The following is a 20,505-nucleotide window of genomic DNA, read 5'->3' on the forward strand; positions in this document are numbered from 1 at the left end:
ATGACTATCTGTGCCCCCTGAAAAGCTGCTGCACCACCTTCCCTGCCCATCGCAACCGCAATCCTATTCTCTCTGCTCCCACACTGTGATGGGCAAACCACAAAGCAAAAGAAATAACATAAAAATCAAATGCAAGTAAATCCAGTAAGATCTCCCAGTCCTACCATGGAAGTCTCTTAATCAAAACATAGAAGAGACAATAGGATCAGAAACCCAAAATGAAGTTATGACCAATGCAACCCTGGCCAAGCTATTGGTAGAACTTTCACAAAAGCAACAAAGGACTGGTAATCATGTGGAATCTTCCATAGATAAGAAAATAGAAGGGATCCAAACACAGTTAATGGATATAAAGGAAATCGAAAAAAAAGAGGACCAAAAAAAAAAAAAACAAAAACAAAAACAAAAAACAGCTGGCTATGTTTAAGGAAGACATAAAAAAATGCAAGGATGAATACTAAAAGTATCAAGAAAATCAGAAAATTATGTGAAAAGGGAACATTACAGAGGGATGGAAACCATACATAGAAAAGGAGTAGAAAATGCAAACATAACTGAACAAACCCAAAACTCCTTAGAGGCTCTCAAGAATAGAGTCAGCCATGTGGAGGATGGAAACTCAGATCTGGAAAACAAAATGGAAGACACAGTTCAAGAGTACAAAAGTTTCAATAAGTTCAAAATTTTCTGTGAACAGAACATAAAGGAAATGTGGGTTACTCACAAACATCCTAACATTTGGATCATGAGAATACCAGAAGAGGAAGACATTCAGACCAAAGGCATGGAGAACTTATTCAACAAAATAATCAAATAAAACTTTCCCACTCTCGCAAAAAGAAAGGCCCATGAAGATACAAGAAGCAAACAGAACTCCAAACAGATTGGACCAAAGAAGAAACTATCCAGACATATTGTCATTAAGACTCTAAACATTAACATCAAAGAAAAAGTTATAAAAGCAGATAGGGAAAAACAATACATCAAATTTAATGGTAACCCCATCAGAATTACTTCAGACTTGGCAATGGAAACCCTGAAGACAGAAAGGCCTGGAATGGAACACTGCAAACTCTAAGAACCTATGGCACCCAACCTAAACTATTATAAACAGCAAAAATGTCCCTCATAATAGATGGTGAAAGAAAAACCTTCCATGACAAAACTCAGGTTTACAACTATATGAACACAAAACCAAACCTACAGAGAGTATTTCAGGAAATTCTCCACACAGAAGAATCAAATAATCAATCTCAAGTACCTAAGAAGAAACAATAAGCTAACTCAGAGAAGGCACAAAAACTTCAAAGTCCATAAAAGCACAAAGCCATATAAAGTAACATAATATGGCAGGGATTAAATCAAACCTCACAGTCATTACCCTAAATATAAATGGCCTGAGTTCATCCATGAAGAGACACAGCTAACAGGGTGGATCACAAAATTAGATCCCTCAATCTGCTGTTTTCAACAAACTCACCTCACCACTAAAGACAGACACCTCCTCAGGGTGAAAGGGTAGAAAACCATATTCCAAACAAATGGGAATAAGAAACAAGCAGGTGTAGCTATGCCAATATCAGACAAAATTTACTTCAAACCAAAAATAATCAAAAAAGACAAAAAAGCCACGTCCTACTGATCAAGGGAACAATCCAGCAAGAAGATATTACAATCATCAATCTTTACACACCAAACACAGGTGTAATACAATTCATAAAACAAAACCTACTCAACAATAAAACAGAAATAACCACCAATACCATCAGAGTTTGGGACTTCAATATACTATTATCAACAATAAATAGATCATCCAAACAGAAACTCAATAGGGAAGTGAGAGAGCTCAACAAAACCACAGAATATTTAGACCTAATGGAAGTCTACAGAACATTCTATCCCAAATACATGGATTAAATATTCTCAGCAGCGCACAATAATTTCTCTAAAATAGATCATATACTAGGTCATAAATCCTGCCTCCATATATTTAGGAAGATTGAAATAATCCCCTGAATGATGTCAGATCACAATTCTATATTGCTAGAAATTAACAAAACACCCACCAAAAATCCCATTGGCACCTGGAAACTGAACAGCACACTTTTAAACAATAAATGAGTAGTGGACAAAAAATAAATAAATTGAGAGATTTCTAGAAATGAATGACAATGAGAACACAATGTACCAAAACTTATGGAATACAATGACGGTAGTCCTCAAGGGAAAATTCATAGCAGTAGATGCCTTTATAAGAGGGATAGAGAAATATCAAATCAATAACCTAACCATCCACCTGAAGTCACTGGAAAAGCAAGAAAAATCCAACCGAAGAAGCTCAAGATGGAAAGAGATAATTAAGATCAGAGCAGAAATTAATCAATTGGATACTAAGAAAACAATTAAGAAAACTAATGAACCAAAAAATTGGTACTTTGAATAAATAAACAAGATTGACAAACCCCTGGCCAATTTGATCAAGAAAAAAAAAAAAAAAAAAAAAAGATGCTTCAAATTAACAATATTAGAAAAGAAAAAGGAGAGATCACAATAGACAAGTGAAATTGGGAGAATTATCAGGTCTTACTTCAAAAACCTCTACAATATTGGAAAATATAGAGGAAATGGATAAATTCCTAGACACATACCATCCACCAAATCTAAATGCAGAGCAGATTAATCTCCTAAACAAAACTATCAGACCCATTGAAATTGAAAGGGTGATTAAAAAAAAAAATCCCCCAAGACCAAGTGGTTTCTTAGCTGAATTCTATCAAACTTTCATGGAATAACTGAAACCAATCATTCTCAAACTGTGCCACACAATTGGAAATCAGGGAATGCTCCCAAAGGCTTTCTATGAAGCTACTATCACCCTAATGCCAAAAGCAGGCAGAGATGCCACAAGAAAACTACAGGCCTATTTCCTTGATGAACTTAGATGCAAAGCTTCTGAACAAAATCCTCGCAAACCGAATCCAACAACACATCAAAAGCATTACCCACCTTGATCAAGTGAGTTTCATCCCAGAAACTCAGGGGTTGTATAATATATGGAAATCTGTCAATGTAATGCATCACATAAACAAGGCTAAACACAAAAAGGACATGATCATTTCCATAGATGCAGAAAAGACCTTTGACAAAACACAATATCACTTCATGATCAAAACATTGGAGAGAACCTGCATGGTTGGTTTATATCTTAACACAATAAAGGCTATATACAATGCTCCTAAAGCCCAAATAATACTTAATGGAGAGAGACTGAAGGAATTCCCATTGAGATCAGGAACAAGAAAGGGGTGTCCACTCTCACCTCTGCTCTTTAATATAGTACTGAAAGTCCTAGCTCAAGCAATAAGACAGAAAAAAGAAATAAAGGGGATACAATTTGGAAAGGAAGAAATCAAGTTAGTGCTATTAGCAGGTGACCTATTTCTATATGTAAGAGACCTGAGAGCCTTCATTCCAAAACTCTTAAAGGTGATAAACTCCTTCAGCAAAGTAGCAGGATACAAAATCAATGCACAAAAATCAGTAGCTTTTCTATATGCAAATGACAAAGATACAGAGAAAGAAATAAGTGACATTATCCCATTTCAATAGCAACACAATAAAAAAATAGAATACCTTCAAATAACATTAACCAAAGAAGTGAAAGATCTATACAATGAAAGCATAAAAACACTCAAAAAAGAAATTGAGGAGGTCTTAAGAAAATGGAAAGACCTCTCATGCTCTTGGATAGGCAGAATTAACATTATGAGAATGTCAATACTTCCAAAGGCAATCTACAGATTTAATGCAATTCCAATCAAAATCCTAATTGATCTCAAAATTCATATGGAAAATTAGAAGCCCTTGAATATCCAAACATATCCTCAGCAAAAGAAACACCTCTGGAGGCATCACTATACCTGATCTAAAGCTATATTACAAAGCCATAATAATAAAAGTATCATGATACTGGCATAAAAACAGGAGTATAGACCAATGGAATATGAATTGAGGACTGAGAGTTTAGGTCAATTAATTACAGCTACTTGATATTTGACAAAGGCCCTAACAACATAGGCTGGAAAAAAGACAGCATCTTCAACAAATGGTGCTGGACAAACTGAATAACCATATGCATGAAATTGACACTTAATCCGCACATCTTGCCATGCACAACAATCAAGTCCAAATGGATCAATGACTTCAATTTAACACCAGAAACTTGGTTACTACTGGAAGAAAATTTAGGAGGAACATTCCATGATTTAGGAATTAGGGGAATAAAAAAAAAAAAAAAAACCTTCTTGAACAAAACCCTAGTATGACAGAGTTTTAAACAATTTCTCAACCAATAGGATCTTAGGAAGCTGAAAAGTTTCTTCACAGGCAAACATACAATTAGCAGAGCCAATAGATTACCCACAGAATGGGAGAAAATATTTGCTGAATATACAACTGACACAGGCCTTATTTCTAGAATCTACAAAGAACTCAAAAACCTAAACAATAAAAAGTCAAACAACCTACTCACAAAATGATGGACAGGCAGTTCACAGAGGAAGAAATACAAATGGCAAACACACACCTAAGAAAATTCTCATCATCCTTAATCATCAAAGAAATGCAAATTAAAACAATTATAAGATTCCATCTTACCCCAGAAGTATAGTAAACATCAAAAAATCAAATGTAATCAATTGCTGGTGAGGATGTCGAGAAATAGGAACCCTCATCCACTGTTGGTGGGAATGTAAGATGGTACAACCACATTGGAAAGCAATATGGAGACTCCTAAAAAAACAAACAAACAAACAAAAAAAAACTGTCTATAGAGTTACCAACAGACCCAGATATTCCCTTACTGGACATGTACCCTAAAAACTCCATCCCTCAGAGCACAGAGACCTTCTCATCCATCTTTATAGCTACTCAATTCATAACAGCCAAGAGCTGGAATCAACACAAATATCCATCATTAGATGAATGGATAACTAAGATGTGGTATATCTACATAATGGAATTCTACACAGTAGTAAGGAAAAACAACACAATGAAACTTGAAGAAAAATGGTCAAACCTGGAATACCTTATTCTCAGTGCACTCACCCATTCACAGAAAGATAATTTTTGCATAGTCTCTCTCATCTGTAGCTCCTAACCTGAATCTATCCGAGTTGCTAACATACCTACCATGCATCTTGGAGACCCACAATATGGAGGGTGGGGAAGTAGGGGAGGGTAAGGGAGAGAGGGAGGAACTCAAAACTGGACCCAAAAGGCAGAGGTACCATTAAAGTCTGCGTCCTAAAAGACAGACCAAATGGTTGAACCTCCACCATGCCCTTAGAGGGAACACTGGATTCACAAGACCCTGGAAAGAGTAAGATGAAAACTATTATCTCCTCCTATTTCTGTTTCTCTCTCTTTCTCTCTCTCTCTCTCTCTCTCTTTCTCTCCATCCTTCTTCTCTCTCATCTCTTTATGTCTTTTATATCACTTGCCCTGTTCTTCCTTCTCTTCTTGGGCACTGACTTGTAACTCCCAGTACCAGCAAGTGGTTTCATCCACAATGAGTTTTGATCACAGAGACCTACAAGATCTCCCAAAAGAGGATAGATTTATGTCAGAGAGCTTGAGGACCCACCATAAGTTAGTGATCAGACCCTACTGCTGAAGACACCATACACTGTAGGTATGTGTTATGGCGTGACATAGCTGGAAGCTGGAAGAGAGTCAGTCCCCAGACAGGTAGTGCATCTAGTGCCGGAAGGTGCTACATGAGCTACTGGGGGGTTATGACCAGTATCTGTCCAAGCACCAAATGGTCTAACCTACTTAGCAGCAAACAACCTGATGCTCATAAAAGTGCAATAGTGGAGCATAGCCATGGTGGGAAACCAGCTGCTCTTGATTTGTCTAACTGATCTGCTCAGTGGAAAGAAATCCATAGCTGGAGCTGGGAAACAAGTCAGAACCATATCTAAAAATGAACCTGATCTCCACTAAACTCTCTAAAAAACAATGGTTATCACATTTACTTTGTGCTAACTTTACTCTCTGTTGGAGAATCTGCTTCTCTTTTTCAGATATATGCAGATCCTAAGGAAAGAACCACCCCATCATACCTCAAAAGGTCCCTAGCTGAAACTAATAACTGGGGAAACATGCAAAAATGCTGTTTTCTTGGCGAACCAGGAATCAGCACAATGATGGAGATACACATAGAGAACAATCAACACCTACCAAACCAGATATCCAGAGGCACAGAGGCACCCAAGATCTCAACACGGAAGCAGACCTAATATGAACCCAACATGGACTCAGATAAATTTGTGCAGGGGTGGGGGTTGTAAAGAATGTCAGAGCCACACAATTGGGTCATGACACACAGAGACATTTCCTCCAACCCAAAAGTAAAAGCTTATCCCACAATGCACTACCTATATACTCCAACAAGAAGGGTCCCTGTGAAGGGGGAGGACAGGAAGGAGGCTAACAATGGTACCAACTTGACTGTATTCACTGACTACAGAAATAAGAAAAATAATAATAAATGGAAAGAAAAGAATTTACTAAAACTGAAAATGCCTTTCTTGTGTAAAACACTAGTAAGAAAACAAAATTTAAGCTATAGCATGAGAAAATATTTTTTAAATATATCTGACAATATAAACATTTATAAAATATACAAACATTTAAGTATCAACTAAAAATGATTTATATAAAATGGCAAAAGTGGGCTGGAGAGATAGCTTAGTAATTAAGGCAGTTGCCTATGAAGCCTAAGGATTTATGTTTGACTTTCTAGGTCCCATGTAAGCCAGATGCACAAAGTGACATTTACTCACAAGGTCGAACATATGCACATGTCTGGAACTCAATTACAGTGGCTGGAGGCCATGGTATGCCAATATTTCATCTATCTATCTATCTATCTATCTATCTATCTATCTATCTATCTATCTATTTATATTTATCTATCATCTATCAACATCTATCTTTCACTCTTGCTTTCTATCTCTCTCTCTCTGATTAAAAATAAAAAATATATTTTAAAATGGTAGAAGCTATAAATGGCTTTAAAAAGCTTTAAATATGAACAAAGGCATTGATATTTATGTCATTTCTCATCCTGGAATTGCAAACTAAGCACCAATAAGATATAATTATGTCTATTCAAAGAACAAAAATTCCTGGCAATAACAATTGCTGTCAAGAATGAAGAAAAACATTCATTCATTGCTGGTGAAAATACAAAATAATTCAGCTACCTTAAAAAATACAGGTTCATAGATTATCACAGAACATTATATTGTAAACTATTAAATGGGTATTTTCTGAAATTATTTGGAAATATAAGTTAATACAAATATATACTTTTAACTATTTGTGACTTACTTAGTCATAAATATCCATTATTGGAAATTACCATGGTATACTTCAGTAAGTAATGGTTTGACACACTTTGTTACATCTCTATTGTGGGGTGTTCATTCTGTGACAAAAACCTTTGCTCTAAAGTCACAGTACAATAGGGATATCTAGAATACATATGTATGTGGAAATATACCAGATAGGAAAGGTTATATATTATATAAAATCATTGTTATTACATTGTAGAAAAGTAAAACTACAATAATGATAAATATGTATTTAGTGTGTGCATGGGCATGTGTGTGTGTGTGAGTGTTGTTAGTGATCACATGAAATACAAATGATGATCTAGGATGGATAATAGTTTCACGAAACAAATCAAAGATTCATATTACCATTCACTTTTCAAGCCCATACAACTTTGGTAAACCTTAATGTATTTTTATTTAAAATAGAAGTATTAAGGAGGTCAAATGATCCCCAAATGGAATTGAGAATATGAGAGACTCTGTTATACAGATGGAAAACACCTCACTGATGAAGATTAAGGAAGAAAGGTTTGGGCCTGATTAACTGAAAGTGAGGATGTTATATTAGGGGGGAAGGAAACACCAAACAAGCACTGGAGGGGATTCACACTGTTGCTATCATATGTGTGGGGTTGGTGACTCATACAGCTACACAAATATGCTGGAATTAAATCTTATGGTTGACAAGTTTCTTATAGATTAGGAACATATACAAGAATAAAAGGAAGAAAACTTAAATAACCCTTGTGTTAGTGGATTAGAGAGACTGTATAATATCAGAAATGTGTGTATACAGGTGAGTGGGTATAACTGAATATGTCATGGTGATGCCTCACTGGAATGAGCATGCCTGCTGCATGAATCTTGGTTTCTAATACCATTCCTCAATAAGAGGGATGAATGAGAACTACTCAGAGAAATGGGTCATTTTAGAGCTTGAGAAGGAAATATATAATATATTAAAAAATACAATAATATATATATATTATATATTATTATTATATATATAATATATATATATATATATATATATATATATATATATAAATAACTTGGAGTGTTATGTGGTGCCCTAAGGCAAGGATGTGTTAAAACCTGTTAGCCTAACAATTAAAATAAATCCAATATGTTGGTGGTATGTCAACAAGACAAGAAAGGCAACTGGAGGTACTCTTTGTGGCCAAAACTGGAACTCTAACAACAAAAAAGAGCTGTGGATTAATACCCCTAATGTAAACTATAGCTCAGTGAGACATATATAAATAATTGAACAAAATACCAGAGGTAAGAGTGGAAATCTTCTGAGCAGAAGATCTCCAAATACAAGCACTTTGCCCTACAGGAGGGAAAGTGTAACTTCCATCTTCTCATGTATATTCTACACAGAGTGACTTTCCTCAGAGTAACAGAACATGAAAAAGGAGGAAAAAGCTAACAGTATACTGAGAACCCTATCAGATATTAGCTCAGGCAAGCAACTAAGGTTAACATACATGATGATATGTGTTAAGAGTATATGTTGCCTTGATATGATGAGAAGAAAATAGAACATTACATTGGTGATATTCCAAGTTCAATACGGGTTTTAGAAGGTTACTTTCATTTTATATAAACCATAATCAATAGTTTATCATAATCAATAGTCACTATGCATTAATGAACTGTTTCATGCTCTAACTTTTACAATCAATTGTCCTATATAAACACTTATCTGCAAAATTTAGGAAGGCATTTTCTCTCATTTCCTTTGTTCAGCACATAGAAGTAGAATGACTGGGCTGGAGAGATGGCTTAGCAGTTAAGCACTTGCCTGTGAAGCCTAAAGATCCCTGTTCAAGGCTCTATTCCCCAGGACCCATGTTAGCCAGATGCACGAGGGGACACACATCTAGAGTTCACTTGCAGTGGCTGGAAGCCCTGGTGTGCCCATTTCTCTCTCTCTCTCTCTCTGTCACTCTCAAATAAACAAAAATGAACAAAAATAAATAAAAAATACAAATAAATTAAAAAGAAGTGGAATGACCAGATCTAATGGGAGATGTGTGCTCACTTTTTGTTCATGTTTAAAATTTATTTAGTTGAGAGCGACAGACAGACAGAAAAAGAGGCAGAGAGAGAATGGGTGAGCCAGCGCCTCCAGCCACTGCAAACAAACTCCAGATGTGTGTGCCCTCTTGTGAATCTGGCTAACGTGGGTCCTAGGGAACCAAGCCTCGAACCAGGGTCCTCAGGCTTCATAGGCAAGCGCTTAACTGCTAAGGCATCTCTCCAGCCCAAGTGTGCTCACTTTTTAAAGAAACTTTCTGTAGTAGAGATCTTCTTCCAGTTATTACAGACAGTCCATAAGGATTCTAGTTATTTGGCATCCATGCTCACCATCCTGATCATCATTCTAATTTCCCTTCTTCCACTGGGTAGGTGGTGTCACTGTGGCTTCAGTTTGTATGTTGTTCCATTGCTGAGGACCCTGATTATCGTGTGTGTGCTTGATCGAGTCAGTGTCTAACCACATGACTACTTCTCAGTCATAAGAGGAAATATTCTTCCTTCCATCAAACGTTACAGATTTTAACATAATATTGAAGCTTTGACTAACCTATCATCATGAATAAATGTTGCATTTTCCCAAATGTTATACTTATTGATATGAGCATTTTGTTTTTATTTTTATTTGTTAATATAGTAAAATATGATTGAAAAAATCGTAAAAAAAAGCTTGAAAAAATATATAAATAGATTTTTTTAAATTTTTATTTATTTATTTATTTGAGAGCAACAGACACAGAGAGAAAGACAGATAGAGGGAGAGAGAGAGAATGGGCACGCCAGGGCTTCTAGCCTCTGCAAACGAACTCCAGATGCGTGCGCCCCCTTGTGCATCTGGCTAATGTGGGACCTGGGGAACTGAGCCTCGAACCGGGGTCCTTAGGCTTCACAGGCAAGCGCTTAACTGCTAAGCCATCTCTCCAGCCCTATAAATAGATTTTTTGAGATAGCATCTTGTTCTAGCCCAGCCTGACCCAAAATTCACTGTGTGGTCTCAGTCTGACCTCCAAATCACAGCAATCCTCCTACCTCTGCCTTCCAAGTGCTGAAATTAAAAGTGTACACTAATATTCATAGGTTGATTAAGATATATTTTTATATATTAGTGAATTTTTGTCTACATACTTGTGTATTTGTCTACAGATTACTTTGCTTATAATGTCTGATTGTCTTATCATAATAAGGCTAGCTTCCAAATGTGAATTGGATGGTAACATCATCTCTGTAAACAGAGAGGCAGCTAGATGATAGATAGATAGATAGATAGATAGATAGATAGATAGATAGATAGACAGACAGAAAGATAGATAGATGACATCCTCCACATTATAATTTCTGATAGTCTACATTACTTTTATCTATAATATGCACAAATGTTTACCTTTGTAATTTATGCTTTTTATTATTATCTTTGCTATTTACCTATTTATTATTTATCTTTGCTTTTGGTCAATGAAACTATGTTGCTCTTTAGAATATATTTCCTCTGGTTCCTCCTACTGGGCTGAGCTTCTTGATTATAGGTGTTTGTCATTTTCAAAAAAAGTAAAATTGTGTTCATTCTTTCTTTCAAAATTTTTCCCATCCCTGTCCTACACTGGAAATAATAATAAGAGGATCCTTATGATACCATCCCATAGTTTTCTAATGTCCTATTATATTTTATATTTTTTAAATTTAAATTATATATATTTTATTTCATTAATATTTACATAGTATTTCTTATGCTTAACTATATCTAATAAAATTTCTACTTCTGACACTATAATCCATTTACATTTTAAATTTCTATCGATTCCTTTAATATATGTCATACATCTCAATAAATTACTGCTATTTTCTAACTAAACATATTACTTAATATGAAATATATTTACTGTAATTTTCTAGATCCAAATATAGTTTCATATGCTCTTCTACTAATTTTTATCATCTATGTCTGTTCCTCACTGGTTTTGATCCATTTATTTTTTCCTTCTTTTTAGTGGTAATTTTCTGCTTCCATCCATTCCTCATATTCTTGGATTGGATGGTAACTAGTGTTAAATTACATTTTTAGCCTACATATATTTAAGAAAATTTATATTAAGCTTGCTGTGGGACAAAATTAATTGTAAATATTTTAATTATTCATTTTTTCAAAGTATTATTTTTGCATAATGTTTAGAGTTTCCTTTATAGACAGAAAAGTGAACTATATCAAATCTAATATAAGCTGCATATAACATTCATAGCTCTCCTCCCATGATGCACCTTTTCTGTTTTCACAGATAAGCACATTCATCTGTTTAGCCAAGAACTTAAGAGGAATGTTCTGAAGTTTTTGTAGCTATCTCTAAGTTGCATCTTATCTTAGCCTTCCCAAATTCTTCTCTATTTCACAGCTTTATAAGACGCCCACAAAATATGGGATTCCTTTCACTTCACTGCTTCCTAGAAACTCTACATGAAGCATTGATTTTGAAATGTATCTAGATATAGCAATCACTCAATTTACTTAAGAAGCCCTCCTTATTTTATCAACTTAGCAAAAATTTGAAGTATTTTTATAATACCACTTAGTAACAAGTTAAATATAAATACCTACTCTACATGCCAGGAACTTCATACAATGTGTGCCAGCATATATGAGCCAGCAGTTAGTCTCAATTAATTTCACAACTACAATTAATTTAAAGCTTTAATATATTTGTTTAGAATACCAGATTCACTTTTTTTCATCCTTTCTTTTAAAAGAAAAAAAAAAACAACTTAGTGTATTTTTTTGTTTGCTTGCTTCTTTCTTCTTTAGTTTTTCAAGGTAGGGTCTCACTCTATACCAGGCTGAACTGGAATTCACTATGTAGTCTCAGGGTGGCCTCAAACTCATGGTGATCATTCTCCCCCTGCCTCCGGAGTACTGAGATTAAAGGCATATGCCACCACACCCAGCAACTTAGAGTTCTGAAGGAAAAATTCTAGAACTATTTGATTGCATTTATCCAAACAGCTTAATTTCTAACTACCAGAAATCTGCTCCCCTGATTGTAATTGATATTGGATCAAGCTACTTCTTCAACTTTATAATAAAAGTGAAAAGTCCAAGTTAACTGTTCAGATGACATAAAAATAACAAAAGAATTTTTAAATAAAAGGACATATAAAATAACATGTTATCTGATATATAATAAATGATATTAAGGAATAAAGCAGACATTATACAAAATTTCAGACTCCTTGTGTTAAAAAAATTGAAGAAATTTTAAATGTTTTGTGCCATTCATCTTTCAATTTTTGTTTCTCTCTCTCTCTCTCTCTCTCTCTCTCTCTCTCTCTCTCTTTCTGTGTGTGTGTGTGTGTGTGTGTGTGTGTGTGATTGCACCTGTGTGCACACGTGTAGGTAAGCCCAAAGACAACCTCAAGTATTGTTCCTTAGATACCATTTTCTTTTTAAAGGCAGGACCTTCAGTGACCTGTAACACATCAAGGTGGCTATACAGGCTGGCTGATAAGCCCTTTGAATCTGTCTGCATCCTCCTTCATAGAGTGGGTATTACAACAGCATACTATCACATACCACTAAACTTGGCAGTTTCTTTTTTACATAGGGTCTGAAAATCAAATTCAGGCCCTGGTGCTTATAAGACAAGCCCTTCAACTACTGAGCTGTCTCACCAGCCCATTTATTTAATTTTGAATGCTTTTATACATTGCTTTAGAACAGTTATATATCAAGGAGTACAGATAAAAAGTTTACCTAAATAATTCAGTACAATTTGTGGTAGTAAAAACTGAAAATATAAATGTTATGTGGATGTTCCCTCAAACCATTTCTGAGACTTCATATCTCTAGGTACAGGACAGCTCAAGAGGCATCAGTAGAAGTTTCTAGGCCAGGCGTTTTGATGGTGAAAAACAGAGGAATGAAATGAAGATCTAAGATACAGAGTCAGCCAGAACGACAGATGGTTATAAAGACTTGGGCACAGAGGACTGGCTTCCTCATTGGAATTCCAACCAAGATCTGAGAACAAGATAACTGGTTTATATTCCTAGATTCACACTAAAAATAGGTCTTGCATGAGAATTTCCATTGCGAGGGTATTATTAGAGGAAGAGCTTTGGCAGCACCAGGGAGAGCAGGGACTCCATGTTTCCTCAGGGCCTGTGTAACAGGACTGCTTTGCGCTATAGTCTGTTGAGCAGCCAACATGACTCCAATGAATTCTGGAATTAGTCCCTGAAAGAGTGCCAAGCATGCTAAATAAGCTTCACATTGGGAGCATCTAAGATCGAGTGATCATAGCATCATTAGATTTAAAATGCTCATGAGGCCAAGTTCTAAAGGAGGCAACACAAATGATCTGACTCCTAAACATGCCAACTGTGAGAAAGGACATATCAGAAATAGGATATACAAAAAATTCATCAAAAGAGGAAATAATCAGAAAAAAAATGTACCAACCAAGTAATAAGAAAAGAAGAAAGAATATAACTTAAGACATTTTAATATTTATCTGCATTTAGGTCTAGTGAGAATTATGAACAAAAGATAATTTTTAAAACGTTTTTGAAATCTACAAAATATAAGTTAGGTAAGCAGCTGTCTTTTAAAATTAAGCAGATTTGTTCATATTCAATCTACCAGGGAAGTTTTTTAAAAGTATGGTTTAAAATTTCTCTCTCTTACTTTTTTTTTTTTCCAATTGAGTTTTAGGGGAAGCTGTTTTGGTGGATAAAGTCTGTTCAAGGTCTGCCCAGTTGGTATCCCACATGATCTAAGCTAAGATTATTGGATTAACTTTATTTCCTACAACTCTAACAAGGGCAAATTCATAACACTCAGTTTTTAAGCTTCACTAAAACATGATAACATACCTTGGAGAGTCAATTTTCTAATCCCGCCTCTATTCAAAATTTAAGTGAACAGATTTACTGTAAGTTTTTCATAGTTGTGAAAGGAAATTCATTTTTGAAAGATAAAGGATGAACAGATTTACTGTAAGTTTTTCATAGTTGTGAAAGGAAATTCATTTTTGAAGGGTAAAGGATATGTTGAGTTTGGGGTACAATTTTACTAACTGTATTTTTGTTAATTAAATAAAAAGATTAACGTGGGTCCTCATAGGGAAGAAACAGGAAGAAATGGGAACAAAGAACAGAAATCAAACAAGAAAATGCTAGCAACCTGGAGGTAGCAGTTTCCTGAGTGATTATAGGAAGATGCAGGAGCACAATGGTCCTGAGGAGAAACTTGTTGGAAAATTGTGATATACAAAATGTCAAAGGAAGCCAATTCTTATTCACTTCACTTTCTCCTAGAAAAGCCAATATTCTCTTTGCAGAGATATTCAGTCTGTTTTCATCTCTCAGGTAGCTACAAAACTGGAAATAAGGGGCTGGAGAGATGGCTTAGCGGTTAAGCACTCGCCTGTGAAGCCTATGGACCCCGGTTTGAGGCTCGGTTCCCCAGGTCCCACGTTAGCCAGATGCACAAGGGGGCGCACACGTCTGGAGTTCGTTTGCAGAGGCTGGAAGCCCTGGCGCGCCCATTCTCTCTCTCTCCCTCTATCTGTCTTTCTCTCTGTGTCTGTCGCTCTCAAATAAATAAAAAAATAAAAATAAAAAAAAAACTGGAAATAAGGAGACAGTACAAATGTCAGTAAGCTGTGATTGGCTGCAACAAGATAGTTGAAAATGTTAGGATTAGGGACTATTTGCAAAGTATTTCTTACAATTTTCAGTAAGTATACAAAGACCATGTGCTTAGAAAAGCATCCTTGGAAGGACACGGAGTCTTCCTTTTGTAGAAATCAAGCTATAAGATGAGAGGACTGCAAGAAGACTTATAGAAATACCTGTAAGACTCTTCAATAGTTAGCCCAGCATATAGATGTAGTCCCTTTAAAGATGGAAGCCCGGAGAAAGAAAAATTAGACATTCCTCAAAGTGCACACTCTGGAAAAAAACACCCAGAGTGCATATGTTTAGTGAAGGATGTGTTTTTAGAAGAGCCAAAGAAAGATAGGACAATGAAACAAGAGCAAACAAGCACTGAAAATGCAATATTACCTGTCAAGAAAATGTGAATAAGATATCTTCTTGACAGTAGCTACTAGATTATCTCAAATTCAAACATCAAAAAAGAGCAGTTGGCACATGCATGATAGAACTCACATATATACATACTGGTGGGCAGTAGACAAGTAAGCTAAGGGTGAGCATTTGTAGGTTCCTATCAAGACTAACCAGCCACACTTTCCTATCACAGAGCAATCTTATTTCTTAAGAAATTAAAGCATATAGTCCATAGAATGACTGCAATAAAAATTCTCTAAGGGTTTACTCAAAATCCCTTAAACCAAGAAAGAGTAATAGAAGAAAAAATGAGATTGTGATGTATCCCATTTGCATAATGGACAAATTACTAATAATAAACATATAAAAATAAAAATATATAAAATTTTAAAGTTCCTCCAAAGAAGGTATATGATGTTGTCTCCTGTATGATGCACATTTTGTATGAACAATATACTAAATTAAAATAATTGGGCAGAAGTCCAAAAATCGTTATAGGATTGTGAATTCCCAAGGGAAAAAAAAAGAAAGGACATAAATTAGGTTTATTCAGCTGTTTCATGCTTATTTTGTGTGTTGAAAAATTTAAAAAACTAAAAAAATGACTCAATATCATTATGTTTCATTGATTATAATATATATTTAATTGGAAACATAAGCACAGAAACATTTTATGAGGGAAACGAATAACTAATTTTATTTCAAATAGTACAAACTTTTTCTGGATTGACATTTCAAAAGCATTTGGGAAAATTTCACACTTTTCAAAGTAGTAGACCATTATTTTGCCACAATATACTATTAAAGGACAAAAATAAGGGCTGTAGAGATGGCTTAGCTGTTAAGGCACTTGCTTGCAAAGCCTAAGGACTCATGTACAACTCTCCAGATCTCAGGTGTGGAGTTCGATTTCAGTGGCTGGATGCCCTAGCATGCCAACTCTCTCTCTTACTCTCCCTCTTTCTCTCTCTCTCTCTCTCTCTCTTCCTCACATAAAAAGGGCTAGTCAGTTGGGATTGCCATAAGACAAAAATAAAACTATAAAAGAACTATATGTATAAATTTATATTGAAACAAAGGTCTCAGAAAATATATGATTCAAATACTTCAAGAATATTAATATACATTCTTCTAAATAAATGAATAGAAAATGTATATGGTTGTAATTCTTAAATGCTTATTCACTTATTTATAAGAGAGGGAAAGAAAGAGGCAGGGAGAATGAGAGACAGAAAGAAAGAAAGAGAAGAGAATGGGCATGCCAGGGCCTCTAGCCACTTTCAATGAATTCCAGATACATTTGCCACTTTGTGCCTCTAGCTTTAAATGGGTACTAAAGAATAGAAACCAGGTCCTTAGACTTTGAAGGCAAGCATCTTAACTGCTAAGCCATCTCTCCAGCCCAGAAATTTTGAAGTTGATAAAATTTCATTCAGTAATAAGTGGAGAAAGTAGATGTATATAAAAAGGAAAATTACTTTTGATGCAAACCTAGTTAGATTCATGCCAAGGTTTACCCTTTAAGAGTCTATACCTTGCTCTAGGACGTTCCATTTCTGAAAATATCAGTAACTTTATTTTTCAAAAAATAAATAATCATACAAGGTGATTTCAATATTGCATTGTATTGCAGCAACTATTTACCACTTTATGTCAATCTGTTCTCACAACAGAATTTGACAAGTACAGAGTATATTATTTAAACATAAACATAAGAGCTAGGAGATTTGAAAAGTGTGGTAGAAATCAATAACTATGGGATAGTTGTCATTAATAACATATTTCCACCTGCTTTATTATTTATATTTGCAAATGTCTAGCATAATTTTGAGACTTGCCACTTTGAAAGTATAGAGGAAATTTTCTGTTTCCCTTAGTCTATGCCTTTATGATTATTCTGATTACTATATCTCTGAATGGCTACTGAAACTTTGCCAGTCTTGCTAGCTTTGTAATTTTAGGTAAATGACTTGCAAGTGTTAGCATGCACAGACCAATATTCATGTATCATCATCCCAAACCATGTTCATTAATAAGACAATCTCCTTTTACTGGGTTTGAAATTTCAGTTAAGTTGTATTGCACAAAATATGTGGGGGTATTTGCATTAAAGGAAAATAAAACACACTGTACATTCATGATGCAATAAGATGAAAAACAAATTGCTACTAAATTCTGGAGTCTCTTTTGTTTTTCATTTGGAAAGTGGAACTTGAGAATTTTCCCTAAGACAATTACTATGGGGTTTAAATAAAGTAGTACAGGTTTATTAAGATGAGAGGTCAATAAGTGTTAGTTTCTCCAATTATGAATAAATTATCTATTTTGTCTTTGGAGTGATATAATTGAGATTTGTTCACAAGTTTTATTATATGTCTATGGAATACAAGTAGCAACTTACTCTGACAGATCCATTTGTATTTTATCTCCTAGATTGCCATCAATCATAAATGAACATTGGTCACAATAAACCTAAGGCGTGGTTTTAAACTAAATTAATGAATTCATTTTAAACTAATTTTTAACGTCAACCCTGTTTTCCTTATCCTTAGGTCATCATGTGAATCACTGGGGGAATTACCAAGCTGTTTACTCCTATTCCAATTATCTGGTGTTGAGACACCTTCATTAATTAGTTAGCTTAAAGCAAAAAAAAAAAAAAAAAAAAGTCAGAGAGAAGTATTTTACACAAAGATGGGGAGCATATGGAGTAAACTGCTAACTTGGATCATTGGAGCAGATAATATGATTGAATTAAAAAGCACAAGAAAGTATTTGCAACATAGAGTGAGGAGAGTAGGAATCTAAGAATGGATACCAGTGGTTTTGATAAGAGGTCAGAGGAACATACTTGAAGATTATAGTTAACGTTCACACAACGGCCTTCCTATCTCTGTCTTGGTATTCATTACATCTTTAGGGTCTTTTAATTTTCTGGAAAAGAATATAACTGTGGCTAGCCTTGCAAAAATTGCTGCTTTATACCGTAAAGCATGTTATAAACCATGCAGGCATCCTAAAGCATAATCGAGCTGCAGATGGCACTGTTAATTTCTATTACAGACTATAAAACCACGAGGGAGATAGTGTTTGCCTCACTGCCTCACTGTTCTACAAGAATGATTTTTGATAGTTTCCCTGACTGTACAGCTTTTCTACAAAGTGATTGTCTTTTAGAAAGACCAAAAGGAACTTACTGGCTAAAAAAAATAAAAATCTTCTCGAAGCAGCTAATGTGCTGAAGATGCTGCCCAGTGCACTCCCCAGATCACAGCCTTGCTCAGGGAAGCAGAGGCATCTAGTCAGGGAAGCACAGGCATCTAGGAAAGTGCTTGGAACAACAAGGATTTTCTTTGGGGTTTGATGAATTCATGAAAACACCAACTGTGTGTTTGATACCAAATGTAGTGTACAATATGAAATTCTAGTCATTAACTCATGAAAGTGGAGAAGCTACACAAGCCACTTGTTAGAATATATATGTATATAGTCTTTGCTCTCTTCTCTAAAACTTATCATTTATTATTTAGCAGAGTTGTGTGGGATACGTCACAGTGCATGATGAGCACAGAAGGACTGTGGCAGCCTGTATTCATATATTTCATGTATTTAAATCCCCTATGCTAATTTTTTTTTAATATTTATTTATTTATTTGAGAGAGACAGACACAGAGAGAAAGACAGATAGAGGGAGAGATAGAGAATGGGCGCGCCAGGGCTTCCAGCCTCTGCAAACGAACTCCAGACGCGTGCGCCCCCTTGTGCATCTGGCTAACGTGGGACCTGGGGAACCGAGCCTTGAACCGGGGTCCGTAGGCTTCACAGGCAAGCGCTTAACCGCTAAGCCATCTCTCCAGCCCCCCCTATGCTAATTTAATATGTACCCATGAGCTTTTCTATGTACATATATTCTTACTTTATGGTACATTTATTTTCCCATGAAACAGTAAGAATCTCATGGAGGAATGCCACACTCATAAGGCTTTCCTTTATATTGTGATGGCTAACACATGCCACTTTGCATTGAAAGTTTTATACTAGAGGTGGTAAATGAAATTAAAGACAAAAAAGCAAATACCATAATGATAAAACTAAAATACACTAATGAGGAGGATTCTGAGAATTGCTTATCACTGTGCCTTTTATCTACCATTATTGATACAAATGAAAGAGAAGAATGAATATTCCAAAACTATTCTAAGATTGACATTGGAAAGTACACTTTCAGAGTATGTTTGTCATTGACATATGATGGGCTTGGACAACCTTAATATGCTAGTTTACTCCAAATCAGTCACTGTTCTAGACTGAATCTCTTCCAGTCAGACGCTTAGAAACAGAATTATTTTGGTCATGATTTCACTAATTATCAGTACAGTACAAAACCAGTAATTCTGCCTTTAAAACATGATAATTTCATCCTATTAGATGCTACTGTTTAAGATTATGAATTTTAATATAAGTGTGTTTTGCAAAGGGTAATATTGAAGAGATTTATAATATGCCATTTTCCTGTTGTCCATGTCATTATTATTAAAATTTAGTCATTATATTTAAAAACCTTTAGTTTATTCTTTCTTGATAACAAATTCATTCTTATGACTTTAATTAAATAATTTATCTTGTGGTAGATGAATTATAAACTTAATGTAGTCAAAATGTAGCTTACAAATTTTCCATTGAAAACCTAGTCTATTTCCTGACATTCTTACTAGCCACTGACATTGTCTTTTTAAATTATTTTTCTTTTAAATTTGCTCAAAATGTACTTCCAACCTAATTCATGGGATTTGCAGTATATGCTAAACTGTAAAAGATACTTGGGTTACAAAAATAAATATTTTTTTCTACAAATCTGATGATACATATATATTCCATCTAAAACTAGAGATTTCTGAGAAAATTATTGAAATCTATCTATCTATCTATCTATCTATCTATCTATCTATCTATCTATCTATCATAAATTCCAGTTGATTAAGTGCTCAATTCAATGATT

The sequence above is a fragment of the Jaculus jaculus genome, chromosome 1 (genome assembly GCF_020740685.1).
Source record: "Jaculus jaculus isolate mJacJac1 chromosome 1, mJacJac1.mat.Y.cur, whole genome shotgun sequence".
Classification (NCBI taxonomy): domain Eukaryota; kingdom Metazoa; phylum Chordata; class Mammalia; order Rodentia; family Dipodidae; genus Jaculus; species Jaculus jaculus.